Here is a 17,374-nt window from a genome sequence, read left to right as displayed (position 1 = left end):
GACCACCCCCAACACCACATATCGGAAGATACGGTCTACCCGAGGATTCATCGACAGACGACGAAAGGCATGAGAGGAATAATCAACAGAGAAACACAAGGTCCGACAATGCAACTGAAGCCAAGCTAAGAGAGTTAGAGGAAAAGATAAGGAAGTTGTCAGGAACCGGAGAAGAAGATAAGCTCGCTGAGGTCATAAGCGAGGCCGAGAGGACCCCTTTCACCCAAGAGCTAGAACTAAGGGCCTTCCCACCTAAGTGCACACTCCCCATCTTCCCATCAAGGTTCGACGACACGGAAAACGCAGTTGATCATTTGAAGATGTACACAATGTCCCTAATACAATGGAAAAATCATGAGGTGGTAATGTGCAAGTTCTTCCCTGCAAGCTTGGAAGGCGAGGCAAGGAAATGGTTCTACAACCTCGCACCAGAAACAATCGACCGTTATGAGACTCTAGTCGAAGCCTTCCTTGAAACATACATGCACAACAGCAGACCTCGACCCAGGGTCAACAAGTTATTCACCTTGGCCCGACGGTTCAGAGAACCTCCCAGATCATTGACCGATAGATGGAGAAATTTGTGTACAGAAATTGGGAAAGTACCAGTCGACCAGCAGATATTCGGGTTCGAAAACGCACTTGGGAGGACGAATCCCATATGGATAGCCATGTTCACTGAAAAACCAAAAATATTGAAAGAAATGAGGAAAATGTAAGAACATTTCATCGCCCTAGAAGAAATTCAGGAAGAGTCAAGGGATAGGGGAGTGCAAGAGGCTAGTGCGACGCCCGAGTCGACATCGTTCGATGTTCAACGTCGGCCCGAGAAGAGACCGAGCCCACCTACGCGAGGAAATGGGAAGAAGGAATGGTTAGCTAAAGGAAAGAGGCATAGGCACGAGGCGAGAACATACACCCCTTTGAATGCTCCACTAGATCAAAGAGGTCGAGAAAAGGAGTGACATCATATATTCATCTTCAAGAGGGATACAGTTCGAGGTGACCAAGGATCACCCAGAGTATTGCCATTATCATCAATATCGAGGCCACTATACAAATAACTGCCGAGAAGTAAAATACATCATGCAACATCTTATTCGAGACGGTTACCTGAGACAGTTCGTCCGACACCCGGCCCAGATGACCGCAGCGCCCGATGCACCCGTCCACCAGGTCAGGATCGACAGATCCACGTAGTTTGTCAACACGATTTCACATCGGCCACTCAAGCGTACAATCTGAATCCTGGAATCATGTCTAGAACCACAAGAGGGATCATAATGAGAAGGAAATTTTTAGTGTAGCAAAAGCTTTGCCGATGGAACCCTGGATGGTGCAACCTATCTTTTTCTCGGCTCAGGATGTCCCGATGAACGGCCAAGCTCACAGTGATCCCTTGCTTATCACCCTGCTGATTGAGGAATGGGGGGGGGGGGGGGGTAAGAAGGATACTAGTGGATAGTGGGAGCTCAGTCGAAGTTCTCTTCTACGACACGTTCAAGAGGATGGAGTTGTCAGATGATATACTCGTCCCATCTACATATCGTATCTACGGTTTTAATGGGACCGTGACCATCCCAAAGGGCGAAGTAACCCTAAGGGTATCGGACGGAGGTGGTTACCTAGATACGTTAACTACATTCTGTGTGGTCGATGTCGCCTCGCCCTGTGAAGCTATTATCGAGAGACCGTGGATCGCGGGAATCAAAGGAGTGGCATCGGCTTATCATCAGAGGCTACGATTCCCAACGTACAAGGGGATAGCTGAGGTCGTAGGAGATTCACAGGCAACCCGACAGTGCATGCAGGTCGATACCCAAATAAACGAGGAGCGGCGAGCACGACAAAGGAGAGATAAGAACAAGGCTAAAGAAGCCAAAGCGGCAGAGGACTTGGAAAAAGTTATTCCGCAGGCGGTCATGGCGTACGAAACACAAGGAAGTGAACCTTCATAGCAATTAAAGGAGACGACACCGATGAAGGAACCAAAACCTCTTGGACATTGGACTTGGACATTCTTTTATTTTTAAACCCTACGGAAGGGTAGTATTAAATATTAAATTTGCATAGAAGGACGGTGATTACGATATCACCTCGGTCCCTCGGGTTCGTACACGACATTGGAGTTGTGGCCCGAGTCGACTTCAGCGGTTCATCCCCCGTCTGGAACGAAAGGTAAGTTTGTCGAAACACTCGCGAATCCCCGGCAGCGGCGCCAAAATTTGATGTGTTTTTCAATTGAGTTGTAGTAAAAAGGTTCGTTGAGACTTGTGAAGGAAGATTTTTTTTAGACTTAATTTTTAAAAATAAGAATATAGCAAACTCAAATAAAGTGATATCAAGATATTGGGAATAACCAAAACACTAGAATCCACTATTACACATGAATGAATGATGTCAAATATTTCATAACTCTAATTAGCCTTTTAATCCTTTATTTCTTAATTCACAAATAATCAAACATATTCTCAAAAATTAATTGTATCCCCTAAGCATATATTATCTAAACAAAGCATAACCTATCTAATTGAATCAAAACTAATGAAGAAAATTATGTAAACAATTAAAAAACTCTGCAAAAGCAGTGATTGAGTGAATTATAATTAAATATTAGAGAAAATGAAATAGTTACCCATTATTCATGTGTGAATAGCTTCATCCATTTCCTTGGTTACGCGAGAATTTAGCCTCTCATCATGTTGTTGGAAACACGCTAAAAAATCATTATTATTGCTCAAAGGGTGTTTACAAATGATGAAAATGGAGAAATAATTCAAAACCGGGTTTGTAACAATTATATTTGTTACAAACAAAAAAACAACGATACATAGGAAGTGTTAGTGTTACTGTTGTTCTAAGACCCACGACTCTGTGTCGCAAACGCTGTAGCAAATAAGTCTGCCTCTGATGTACGACCCTCGGATGTGAGTCGTTGTCACTGTTGGAAAACGACTGTCCTGGTAAGTCTGTTCTTCGTGTTCTTCAGCTATGCAGCAGCAGAAAAGAATTTTCCTGCAACTTGATTTTTCGACTCTGTGATGCTCTGTAATCTCCCAACCTCTCCGCCTTCCATCTCTGTTATCCCATAAACTATTTATAACCCAACAACCTCAAAATATCACGCAATAACTTCATTGAATTCTCCATTACTCGGCATTGATGAAAAATATTCTCGGGAATATTTTCTTTCACTTTTAGATCTTTCACGCGTATACAGCTACTGAGTCTTCCTCATTTAACTTCTCCAGGCTTCTGCAGAGACCCAACTCAATCCAAACACGATCAGCACACGTTTAACCACGTTGTAATCCCGTGAATATCTCATCCAGCGTACGTGTTGCTCTGACTTTTTCTTGCGGGTTATCTAGTCAATTTCAACCGACGAAATCAACCATATCCTGCCTGTCAACCTTAATAGAATCCCCCCCATCAATATGAGCCATTGAGTCTCTGTACAATGCCTTCCAAATTCGAACGAAAATTCTTCAGGTGAGAACCATGCTTTCCCGCATTTTTCAGAATTCAAAAGATGAAGATGGGTGCCCCTTATCGCTCTGTGGGATGAAAATAGAAAATAGGTGTTGTGGACAAATGGGCTACACATATCCATGGGTGACACATAGCAAAACTGGGGGTCCGTATAACAAATGTCCTCCGGGGGTACTCCGAGCAACTTTTCGAGCCGAATTTTCCAACAATATTTATTTCCAAAAAAATACCTACAGACACACAAAATACCATAATAAGGACGAAAACAAGTACTAACAATACGAAACATTGAGGACAATTTGGACACATAAATGCGTCTATCGAATACCCCCAAACTTATTATTTGCTAGTCGTCGAGCAAAACTAATAAAAAATAAAACCGAGTTAATCTCTGAAGGGTTTACCAGAGGTGTACCCACAAAACCATGACTTCTAATTGGTCACAAGTATCCAAAGAGCTATGAGGACATACAAATTCTCAACCTATCTCCAAGTAACTTGAATGCCAGAGAAATTAAAGGTGCCAGCTCTAAAGCTGACTAAAGAAAAGGGGAGACACATCCGCAACACTGCTAGATAAAGAGATATCCGCTACACAGCTAGATAAACATTGTAAGATGCTTCCGCTGATTTACAACTTGATAAGATTAGGAGAGAGATAAAGATGAGAGGGACATCTGCTACACAGCTGGACTAATTACGTGTGATGAATTAAACCAGTGCTAGAAATATCTTGTGCCATATTGAAAGCGGACTAACAAAGCAACCAAATGTATCTTTCTTCGACTCTCTCATAGTGCTCAGTAGAAACAACGTCTTCTTCGGGCTTCAACTGTTGATGATAAACTATCGAACCTCATAGAACCTTGACAATTAACTCTTCTCTTCGATTTCTTGCTTGACTTAAAAATTTCTACTTCCCTATGGCCTTATTGAAAAACTAATTATAGAACAAAAAGAACGTAATGATTTATTTTATTTTTGGAAACATACAAGACAAAAATTTACATGGCCATGAGAGAAGGACTTTAAAACTTGGATCTTCGCAACTTGTGATGTCTTGGTATCATGAATTCCAACAACTTATATCATTTGCTCTTATAACTTCTTGTAAATAAGTCTTCAACTTTGATTTTTGAATTATTCTTTTCGATTGTTGCTTCTAAACCTTTAAACGTCTTCAACTTTCTTCATAGATTTTGATGTCTCTTCGCTTGTTGATGATGATAAGTTTCTACTGAGAGAGAGTCGTAATCCAGTAACTAAGACTACATTGTGAGGTTGCTTTGTTTTTATGGCATTTCCTGACCTACTTTCCTTTCCATCATGGATGGTTAGGTCCATCACGGTTACCCTCTAAAAGGAACAAGTTATCTCCTGAATTTCAAGGATCTCAATGTCTTTTTCTCTAATGTCTCAATAGGTTGTTATCCCTAGCATTCCAATTTCTATATTTTCGGTGAGAAACAGTATGTAAACTTAGCGAAACGGATACCATGTGACGCTAGAAGTTTCAAAAGTGCAACTAAAATGTTCTTCCCCATGGTTGAGTCTATGTGCGCTGGTGAGTTCACTAATAAAAATGCTGATGATGCTTTTACCTTCTTAGGAGCTATCGCTGAAAAATACCAACAGTGGGAGTCTTGTGTTGAACCCCCTAAAAGACTCTTGGTCAATAGAAGAAGTACCAATGTGGTAGATACAAGCTTCGAGTCGGATGCTAAGTTTGCTGCTTTATCTAGAAGGTTACAAGCTTTGGAATTGAATCAGCCTAAATATAGTTCTCTTGTTGAACCTGATGATAGGATTAGAGCCGCTCAAGTCTCTAGTTTTGGAGTAGAGCCCAATAACTCGTTTTGGGAAGGTCATGTTAGTGAAGAACAAGCCCATGCTGTCTATAACAACGCTAGGTTTGAGAACCGTCAGAATTTTGACCCATACTCAAAAACCTACAACCCTGGTTGGAGAAACCATCATAATTTTTCTTGGTCTAAGGGCCATAATCAAGGTCAGTCTAGTAATTCTCAGCCTCCCCCGGGTTTTGGTTATGCTAAGAACTCTTCAGGTCAACCCCAGTTTCAGAACCCTTCGGATAAAAAGATCACAAGTTTAGAAGACACTCTAGCCTCGTTTATTAAAAACTCTGATAAGATCAACCTAATGGTTGCTCAAGGGATAAAAGAAAGTAAAAATATAGGTTATCCTAACTCCCAAGCTATTTCTGAGTTAAAAAACCAGGTTAGTCAGATAAATGAATCTTTAAGGGAAAAAGGTAAGTTTCCTAGTCAAACTCAACCCAATCCTAAAGCAGAGAAATCGTACAATCATGTGAACTCTATTACAACCCTTAGGAGTGGAAAGAAAGTTGACAATAAGGTTGTCATGCCTGATAGTGAACATGTTGTAGTTCACCCTTCTGAGCCAGAAAATGAGGAGACTGATAGAGTCTCTAAAGAGACCAATGAGGGTCCTGCTGAGCCTGGCTTTGTTCCCAGAGCCCCGTTTACCCAGTTGCTAGTTCTAAATAAGAGGAAGTACAACTTTAATGATATATTGGAGGTTTTTAAGGTGGTAACTATCAACCTACCATTGTTGGATGCGATTAAGCAGATTCCCGCTTATGCCAAGTTTCTTAAGGACTTGTGTACACGAAAGCGTAAGCTTAGTGTCCAAAAGAAAGCCTTCCTAGCTAGTCACGTGAGTTCCATTATTCAGAATACCACTACTCCTAAGTATAAAGACCCAGGGTCCCCTACCATTTCTTGCACAATAGGTAAATACCGTGTTGAGAAAGCTTTGCTTGACTTAGGATCCAGTGTGAATTTACTTCCATACCATGTGTACCTCAAGCTAGGACTTGGTGATATGAAACCTACCCAGATGACACTTCAGTTAGCTGATAGGTCCGTTAAAATTCCTCGTGGTGTGATCGAGGATGTTCTTATTGAGGTCGACAAGTTTATTTATCCAGTGGATTTTGTTATCCTAGATACCAAACATGTCCCCGACCCAAAGAACCAGATACCAGTGATTTTAGGTCGCCCATTTTTAGCAACATCCAATACGATCATTAATTGTCGAACTGGTATTATGAATTTGTCTTTTGGTAATATGACTATTGAGTTGAACGTCTTTCATATTAGTAAGCTACCCTCTGAACTAGATGACTCGAGCATAGAAGAGGTAAAAATGATAGGAACATTAGTCGAGGAGTCATTACCAAACACTTTGTTAGAAGATCCGTTAGAGAAATGCCTAGCTCACAGTAACGGATGGAAACCTAAGTTCGAACCACTACCAGTTTCTAAGTCTACTCTAGTTCCTTCGTTAGAAGAGCCTCCTAAGTTGGACCTAAAACCATTGCCATATACTCTGAAGTATGTGTTTTTAGGCCCGTCTGAGAATTTACCTGTGATTGTTGCTTCCGACTTGGATTGTGATCAGGAAAGTAGGCTAGTGACCATCCTTCAAAACAACAAGGAAGCTTTAGGGTGGACCATAGCTGACATTAAGGGTATAAGTCCTATTGTTTGTATGCATCAGATCTATTTAGAGGAAGATACAAAACCATCTAGGGAGATGCAACGAAGACTAAACCCTAATATGAAAGAAGTAGTTCGAACTGAGGTTCTTAAGCTGTTAGATGCAGGCATTATCTACCCCATTTCAGACAGTAAGTGGGTCAGACCCGTTCAGGTTGTTCCCAAGAAATCCGGTATTATTGTAGTCCAGAATGATAACAATGAGTTAATCCCGACCCGAGTGACCACGGGTTGGTGTGTTTGTATTGACTATAGGAAATTGAACAAGGTCACTAGGAAGGACCACTTTCCCCTTCCATTTATCGACCAAATGCTAGAGAGATTAGCTGGACATAGTCATTACTGTTTTTTAGATGGCTACTCAGGCTACAATCAGATCGTTATTGCCCCAGAAGACCAAGAAAAAACTACTTTTACCCGTCCCTTTGGTACCTTTGCGTATAGACGCATGCCTTTCGGACTATGTAACGCCCCTGCGACTTTTCAGCGTTGCATGATGAGCATATTTTCGGATATGGTAGAAAAGTTTTAAGAGGTCTTATGGATGATTTTTCAGTGTTTGGTTCGTCTTTCGATGAGTGCTTGCATCATTTGTCATTAGTGTTGACTAGGTGTAAGGAAAAGAATCTAGTGCTTAATTGGGAGAAATGTCACTTCATGGTTCGTTCAGGAATTGTTCTAGGGCATATCGCATCTTCGAATGGTATAGAGGTAGATAGAGCCAAAGTTGACCTTATTAAAACTTTACCGGTCCCAAAAAGCGTAAGATATATTAGGTCATTCTTAGGGCATGCTGGTTTTTATCGTCGATTCATTAAAGATTTTAGCTTGATTTCTAGACCTCTTTGCAATTTGCTTGCAAAAGATGTTAAGTTTGTCTTTGATGATGCTTGTTTAGAGGCTTTTGAGAAGCTTAAGACTTTACTCACTACTGCCCCCATAGTCCAGGCACCCAACTGGAACCTACCCTCAGAGATTATGTGTGATGCTTCAGATTATTCTATTGGTGTTGTGCTAGGTCAGCGAGAAAACAAATTGCTTCATGTGATTTACTATGCTAGCAAAACTCTGAATGATGCCCAGTTGAACTATACCACTACCGAGAAGGAACTGTTGGCCATTGTGTTTGCCTTAGACAAGTTTAGACCCTATCTCTTAGGTTCTAATATCGTCATATATACTGATCATGCTGCTTTGAAATATCTTTTGTCTAAGAAGGATACGAAACCTAGATTGATTAGGTGGATACTTTTGTTGCAAGAGTTTTCTCCAGACATTAGAGACAAAAAGGGTGCCGAAAATGTAGTAGCAGACCACTTGTCTAGGCTAGTTGTTGATTCCCATGATGAATCCCTTCCTATAAGGGATAGCTTTCCTGATGAACAACTGTTCTTTGTTACCCAAGCACCTTGGTATGCGAATATAGTGAATTATCTTGTTACTGGTCGAATGCCCCAACATTGGGGTAAACAAGATCGTTCTAGGTTTTTAACCGAGGTTAAGCACTTATTTTGGGATGATCCTTATTTATTTAAGTATTGTCCAGACCAGATTATTAGGAGATTTATACCTGAGAGTGACCAGTCCAGTATTATTTCCTTTTGTCATGATCATGCTTGTGGAGGTCACTTTATTGCTAAGAAGACTGCTGCTAAGATATTGCAGTGTGGATTCTATTGGCCTTCGTTGTTTAAAGACTCCCACAGTTACTGTGTTACTTGTGAACGTTTCCAGAAATTAGGAACCATTTCTCGTAGGAACGATGCCCTTGAACCCGATTCTAATTGTTGAGGTCTTTGATGTGTGGGGTATTGACTTTATGGGTCCGTTTCCTAATTCTTTTGGTAACCTATACATCCTTGTCGCTGTAGACTATGTCTCTAAGTGGATTGAGGCGGTTGCGTGTAAAACCAATGACCATAGGGTTGTGATTGAGTTCTTGAAAAATAATATACTTACATGTTTTGGTACACCGCGATCTATAATTAGTGATGGAGGGTCGCACTTTTGTAATGGACCTTTTAAGCTTTTGATGAAGAAATATGGTATTACACATAAGGTAGCTACCCCATATCATCCACAGACTAGTGGTCAGGTTGAGGTTTCCAATAGGGAGATAAAACGTATATTAGAGAAAACAGTTAATCCTAATCGGAAAGACTGGTTGTCGAGGCTTACTGATGCCTTATGGTCTTACCGTACTGCGTTTAATACCCCCATTTGAATGTCGCCGTATCGTCTTGTGTATGGCAAGGCATGCCATTTACCCGTTGAGATAGAACATAGAGCTTATTGGGCTGTTAAGCAGCTAAATTTTTCACTTGACAAGGCAGGAGCCCATAGGAAACTCCAGCTCAATGAGTTGGAAGAGATTCGTGTAGATGCTTACAATAGTGCGAAGGAGTATAAGAACAAAATGAAACTTGTGCATGATAGAAATATTTTACGGAAGTCATTTTCTCCGGGTCAAAAAGTTCTTCTGTATGATACCCTCTTGCATATTTTCCCTGGGAAGTTACGTTCTCGGTGGACGGGCCCTTTTATTGTTCGCACTGTCTTTCCTCATGGAACTGTTGAAATTGAGACACCGGATGGTAGTAGTTCTTCGAAGGTTAACGTTCAGAGATTGAAACCCTTTTTAGAACCCTTTCCTACAGGTGATGTTGAAGAGGTCCCTCTGGAGGACCCTATTTACCCTTGATTGACCATCGAGGCAGTTATATGTTGTATATTAGTTTTTGATTTTCTTCACCCAGGTACTATCTTTCCAACTTCTCCTCGTGTTATTTTACTTTTGGTACCGCTCTTTCATTAGAAACATTGAGGACAATGTTATATTTAAGTTTGGGGGTGGGGAAGAACTTTTTAGTTGCACTTTTGAAATTTCTAGCGTCACATGGTATCCGGTTAGCTAAGTTTACATACTGTTTCTCACCGAAAAGATAGAAATTGGAATGCTAGGGATAACAACCTATTGAGACATTAGAGAAAAAGACATTGAGATCCTTGAAATTCAGGAGATAACTTGTTCCTTTTAGAGGGTAACCGCGATGGACCTAACCATCCATGATGGAAAGGAAAGTAGGTCAGGAAATGCCATAAAAACAAAGCAACCTCACAATGTAGTCTTAGTTATTGGATTACGACTCTCTCTCAGTAGAAACTTATCATCATCAACAAGCGAAGAGACATCAAAATCTATGAAGAAAGTTAAAGACGTTTAAAGGTTTAGAAGCAACAATCGAAAAGAATAATTCAAAAATCAAAGTTGAAGACTTAGTTACAAGAAGTTATAAGAGAAAATGATACAAGTTGTTGGAATTCATGATACCAAGACATCACAAGTTGCGAAGATCCAAGTTTTAAAGTCCTTCTCTCATGGCCATGTAAATTTTTGTCTTGTATGTTTCCAAAAAAAAAAAAAATCATTACGTTCTTTTTGTTCTATAATTAGTTTTTTCAATAAGGCCATAGGGAAGTAGAAATTTTTAAGTCAAGAAGGAAATCGAAGAGAAGAGTTAATTGTCAAGGTTATATGAGGTTCGATAGTTTATCATCAACAGTTGAAGCCCGAAGAAGACGTTGTTTCTACTGAGCACTATGAGAGAGTCGAAGAAAGATACATTTGGTTGCTTTGTTAGTCGGCTTTCAATCTGGCACAAGATTTTTCTAGCACTGGTTTAACTCATCACACGTAATTAGTCCAGCTGTGTAGCAGATGTCCCTCTCATCTTTATCTCTCTCCTAATCTTATCCAGCTGTAAATCAGCGAACGCATCTTACAATGTTTATCTAGTTGTGTAGCGGATATCTCTTTATCTAGCAGAGTTGCGGATGTGTCTCCCCTTTTCTTTAGTCAGCTTTAGAGATGGCACCTTTAATTTCTCTGGCATTCTAGTTACTTGGAGATAGGTTGAGAATTTGTATGTCCTCATAGCTCTTTGGATACTTGTGACCAATTAGAATTCATGGTTTTGTGGGTACACCTCTGGTAAACCCTCCCGAGATTAACTCGGTTTTATTTTTTATTAGTTTTGCTCGAGGACTAGCAAATAATAAGTTTGGGGGTATTTGATAGACGCATTTATGTGTCTAAATTGTCCTCAATGTTTCGTATTGTTAGTACTTATTTTCGTCCTTATTATGGTGTTTTGTGTGTTTGTAGGTATTTTTTTGGAAATAAATATTGTTGGAAATTCGGCTCGAAAAATTGCTCGGAGTACCCCCGGAGGACATTTGCTATACAGACCCCCAGTTTTGCTATGTGTCACCCATGGCTATGTGTAGCCCATTTTCCCACAACATCCATTTTTGTCCACATCACCCATTTTTGTCCACAGCACCCATTTTCTATTTGCACCCCACAGAGGGATAAGGGGCACCCATCTTCATCTTTTGAATTCTGAAAAAAGGCGGGAAAGCATGGTTCTCACCTGAAGAATTTTCGTTCGAATTTGGAAGGCATTGTACAGAGACTCAATGGCTCATATTGATGGGGGGGGATTCTATTAAGGTTCACAAGAAGGATATGGTTGATTTTGTTGGTTGAAATTGACTAGATAACCCGCAAGAAAAAGTCAGAGCAACACGTACGCTGGATGAGATATTCACGGGATTACAACGTGGTTAAACGTGTGCTGATCGTGTTTGGATTGAGTTGGGTCTCTGCAGAAGCGTGGAGAAGTTAAATGAGGAAGATTCATTAGTTGTATACGCCTGGAAGAGCTAAAAGTGGAAGAAAATATTCCCGAGAATATTTTTCATCAATGCCGAGTAATGGAGAATTCGATGAAGTTATTGCGTGATATTTTGAGGCTGTTGGGTTATAAATAGTTTCTGGGATAGCAGAGATGGAAGGCGGAGAGTTTGGGAGATTACATAGCATCATAGAGTCGAAAAATCAAGTTGCGGGAAAATTCTTTTCTGCTGCTGCATAGCTGAAGAACACGAAGAACAGACTTACCAGGACAGTCGTTTTCCAACAGTGACAACGACTCACAGCCGAGGGTCGTACATCAGAGGCAGACTTATTTTCTACAGTATTTGCGACATAGATCCGTGGGTCTTAGAACAACAGTAACAGTGACACTTCCTCTGTATCATTTTTTTTTTTTTGGTTTGTAAAAAATATAATTGTTACAAACCCGGTTTTGAATTATTTCTCCATTTTCATCATTTGTAAACACCCTTTGAGCAATAATAATGATTTTGAGCGTGTTTCCAACAACATGATGAGAGGCTAAATTCTCGCGTAACCAAGGCAATGGATGAAGCTATTCACACATGAATAATGGGTAACTATTTCATTTTCTCTAATATTTAATTATAATTCTTTCAATCACTGCTTTTGCAGAGTTTTTTAATTGTTTACATAATTTTCTTCATTAGTTGTGATTCAATTAGATAGGTTATGCTTTGTTTAGATAATCTATGCTTAGGGGATACAATTAATTTTTGAGAATATGTTTGATTATTTTGTGAATTAAGAAATAAAGGATTAAAAGGCTAATTAGAGTTATGAAATATTTGACATCATTCATTCATTCATTCATGTGTAATAGTGGATTTTAGTGTCTTGGTTATTCCCAGTAACTTGATATCACTTTATTTGAGTTTGCTATATTTTTATTTACAAAAATTAAGTCTAAAAAAAATCTTCCTTTACAAGTCTCAACGAACCTTTTTACTACAACTCAATTGAAAAACACATCAATTTTTGGCGCCGCCGACGGAGACTTGTCTTTAGGCTAGAGTTTTTAGATTTTTATTTGTTTTTATTTTATTTGTTCTTCTTTATGTTTTTGGGTTTTTGTCTTTTCCTTACAGATTTTGGAATTTGGAGCGAAAGAAAATTTTGCCAAAGCTTTGGTGATTACTTAAAGACTTGGAGTAAAAGACAAAGCGAAAGGAGCGAAAGAAGAATTTTTTTTTTTGTTTTTATTAAAAAAGAGAGAAAAAAATAAGAGCGAGGAAAATCCTGTTTACTTCATCAGCAAAACATTAATTTCGGCCGAGAAAAATTATACAAGGATGGAACAGATGATTCTAGCGCTAGCTTTCGCCACCCTGAAGATAAGGACGTATTTCCAAGCCCGTCGGATCCGCGTACTCACAAAATCACCTACTGAGGCGGTACTGGACAATGCAGGACGATCTGGAAGGATCTCCAAATGGGGGCGCAAATTAAACAGTTCAATGTTTTCTACGAAATGAGGACAGCAGTGAAGGAACAAGTAGTGGCAGATTTTTTGGCAGATTTTCTACTAAGCGACGAAGATGAGGTCGAGGACGTACCCGGAACGGAAGAAGATCGAGAAGACCCGACCGACTTACTCGAAGCAAGTAGCCCATCACGTTGGGAAGTATTCGTCGATGGAGCGTCAAACAAAGATGGATCGGGACTTGGGATAGTCTTTACCACACCAAAGGGACGAAAAATGGTCCATTCGTTTAGATTAGAATTTAAGGCGACAAACAACGTCACCGAGTACGAACGTGCGATTCATGCCCTGAGATTAATCGTCGAGATGGGCCTACAAGATGTAAGACTAACTAGCGACTCGTAGTTTGTGATCCGACAAATCACAGGAAAATACGCCATCCACAACCCGATTTTGCAGAAGTACTGGGATCTCTCCCAATTCTATATCGACCAGATCCCCAACATCAAATTTCGCCACATATGCAGAAAAGATAATCGACACTCGGACGCATTGGCATATATTGCATCCCAGCTCACAGACCCAAGTGTGGAGGGTATTCGTGTCATGAGACTCCTCGCCCCATCTATACTAGAGACATCCGAGGTGCACGTCGACGTGGCTATCAACACGACCGACAGATATCCGGACAAAGATTGGAGAAAGCCGATTCATTCGTACTTGGAGACAGGCGAGTTACCCAAGGGGCGGCCCGAGATCAACAAAGTGAAAAGCAAATCGGCCGCTTACGAGCTAAGAGACGGAATCCTATACAGGAAATCTGATGTAGATTTTAGATAACCAAAATTAATGATTAAATGAAACCCAGTTATATCCGCAAGCGCACAGGTCAATAGTAATATAAATAGCAAATGCGGTTCGTTCCCACAGGGCGTGTGAAATACTCTACCAACTAATACCAAAAATTAAATAATCAACAAGATAATGTTTTAAGTATTTTTAGAAATTCGGAACAAAATGAAATGATAAATAATTTAAAGATAAACAAAACGAATGTGGGTTATTAGGATTTTCGGTTTCCACCAATTAATTATGCAAACTATACTAATCTTTAAAAGTATATTCCATGCTTTTTCAAATACTGTTTCTCCGCTATAGTTGTCTTCGCTTCATGAGTAGTGATTCTAAAGCATTACCTATCTATCCTTGTATACCACGTCAATGGATTTAACCGAAGCACGCAGTATCAATTCAAAAGCATAAATAATCTAGAAAATCACATCAACAATAGAATATCAAGCCAAATGAAGAAAAACTACTAATCAATCAACTCATTATTAAGCATATAAATATAGAGTTTTCATAATAAAATTTGGTTCTACCTAGACCCTAACATAGCTTTAGCTAGCCATGACTTTCACAAAAAACCATATACAGATTAAAATCAAATAGCTAAGCAAAAATGGAGAAGAAAAACTCCAAACCCTAGACTGCGAAACGGACGTCTAGCTGCGCCTCCCTCGTATATTTTGAAACAACACATAAATATAGCTCACAAATGAATTCACGTTTTTCTTCTTCGTCGCCACATCACCTCCCAATAGAAGTCTGCCACATGTCATGAAAATATAAATTCACCCAATGATGTTGTGCCGCGTGTCATAATATGACGAGACATTGTAAAGTATCACCGAATCTCCACTTTCCATAGTATATGAATTTCATTTAGAAAGCATGATATTTTCTTGCATATGCTGGGTCCCACCTTAACTGTATTTGCAAAATGACGTCAGTTGGCTTCAAATATTCCTTCAGATTCTTTATATAAATATAGCAAGAGAACTTATGTAAGGACAAGATATATTAATCTTTCCTTTTTCTTCATTTGCATGTGGTTATGGAGGTGATATTCTTCCATTCTTATGCTAACAATAATAAAGTCACTCTTGAACAATCTTAGGTGGCATTAGTGTGCTGACATCGACTCGCTTCACCATCAAGTCTCATATTTTGATGTTTATTCGCTAGATGATCGAATTCACTTGTACTTTCTGCAAAAGCACTAAAATAGTGTCATTAGTCAAAATATTGAGTCCTAGCTAATATAAATATGGGTATAAAATGTAGCACTTTCGTGCTTATCAAAATCATACCTGGGACCACTTTTAAGATGCTTAAGTAAGGAAGAAGGCCAGACAATATTGAATGAACTACACTATGGAGCAGCCGAAAATCACAGCTCGGGACGAAGTCTGTCGGCGAGAGCGAAAACGATGGGATACTTCTGGTCGTATATGAACGACGATGCAAAACAAATGGCGCGAGCTTGTGAAGAATGCCAGCGGTTTGGTAAGAAGATACATGCACTTCAATAACTCTAAACTCGGTAGTAAGCCCCTGGCCCTTCGCAAAGTGGGGGATCAATATCGTGGGACCATTACATGTGGGATCGGGGCATAGAAAATACTTAATAGTAGCGACGAATTACTTCACTAAATGGGTGGAGGCGGCACCACTGATACATATCTGTGACAAGGACGTCTTCATGTTCATTTGGGAGCACATCATATGTCGTTTCGGAGTACCGGCGGCCATCGTCTCGGATAATGGAAAACATCTCCAGGGAGAAAACATCGACCTACTATTTAACACCTACAACATCAGAAAAAGCAAGGCTACCCCCATATACCCTCAAAGTAATGGGCAGGCCGAGATCACAAACAAAAGTATCGCCGACAATATGAAGAAAAAATTAGATGGAGAATACGGTAATTGGTGCGAAAAACTCTACAATGTTTTATGGGCCTATCGAACCACTCGAAGGGAAGCAACATGGCTATCACCTTTCATGCTGACTTATGAAACCGAAGCGATACTACCAACTGAAGCAATGATACCTACCACAAGAACTGAAGCCTGGAGGCGAAACTTATTGGCAGATCTAATATTGGCCAAACTCGATGACTTGGAGGAAACAAGGGAGATGGCGTTGCAAAAAATGGAGAATTACCAAAGGAGATTACAACGAGAATACAACAAACGAGTTCGTCCAAGGGAGTTTCAACCAGGGCAGTTAATATTGAAATATCTAGCCGATTGAGAACGTGACAAAAAAGGGCGGTAAACTAGCGGCAAGATGGGGATGACCATACACAATCGTGTCTAAAGCTGGCGAGGGAGCTTATCGATTAATCAAACCAGACGGAAAACCCGAATTAAAACCGTAGAACGCTCAACATCTGAAACTCTATTACTCATGAGGGGTTCGAGGGAAACAGGTAAACATACTTTTCATTCATTTCTTTAAAACCGCGAGGGGTAGGAAATATGACATGAGCAACCAATGGTCATTCGTACTCGGGGCAAATCTAGTGAGGAAGTGCCGAGGTGACTTACACTCGAATGGTCATTCGTACTCGGGGCAAAGTGATAGACGCATTTATGTGTCTATTTTGTTCTCAATGTTCTGTATTGATAGACTCGATTAAGTACTTATTATGTTATTTTGTGTTTTTGTAGATGTTTTTAGAGAAATAAGCCTTTGCGGCGAAATGAGCTCGAAAAGTAGTGTTTTACACCCCAGGATAATGTACCGGAGGCACCTCAGAAATGCACCGGAAGCGTCCCAGAAATGTACCGGAGGAACCCAGAAAAATTACTATTTCCACCCCAAAATTACTATTTCCACCCCAATTGCTAAAGGGACACCCGTACAGGATTAGGGGGAGGACACTTTTCTTTTCATAATTCAAATTTCATTTTTGGCGGGAAAATATATTCTCTCCCTGGCAGATTTTCAAATTGATTTTCGATGGATTTGTGGAGAGACTAAATGGCTGGAATTAATTGGGTCATATCTATTGAGTATAACAAGATTATTCTGAGCGTTGGAATGAGTTAAATTTGGCTAGAATCGCTAACTTTCAATCGAGAGTTAAACAGGGAAGATACGCTCGAGTTCTCTGTGAGAGGAATTTTTGGGAAGTTTTGTGGACTAAATGGGGAAGATATCTGATTTTCTTAAGTGTTTATGCAACTATGGAAGTATTACAGCTCATATGCGCAGGCAGAGGGGATGGAGAAGATCATATCTCGGCTGACAGTGAAGAAAATGGAAAAAAAATATTTTCCGAGTAATGGAGAATTATATGGAGTGAATGAGCGAGATTCGATGGGTCT

The sequence above is a fragment of the Papaver somniferum genome, chromosome 7, assembly GCF_003573695.1.
Source record: "Papaver somniferum cultivar HN1 chromosome 7, ASM357369v1, whole genome shotgun sequence".
Lineage (NCBI taxonomy): Eukaryota > Viridiplantae > Streptophyta > Magnoliopsida > Ranunculales > Papaveraceae > Papaver > Papaver somniferum.
The sequence above is the reverse complement of the archived record's forward strand: the minus strand, read 5'-3'. Positions refer to the sequence as shown.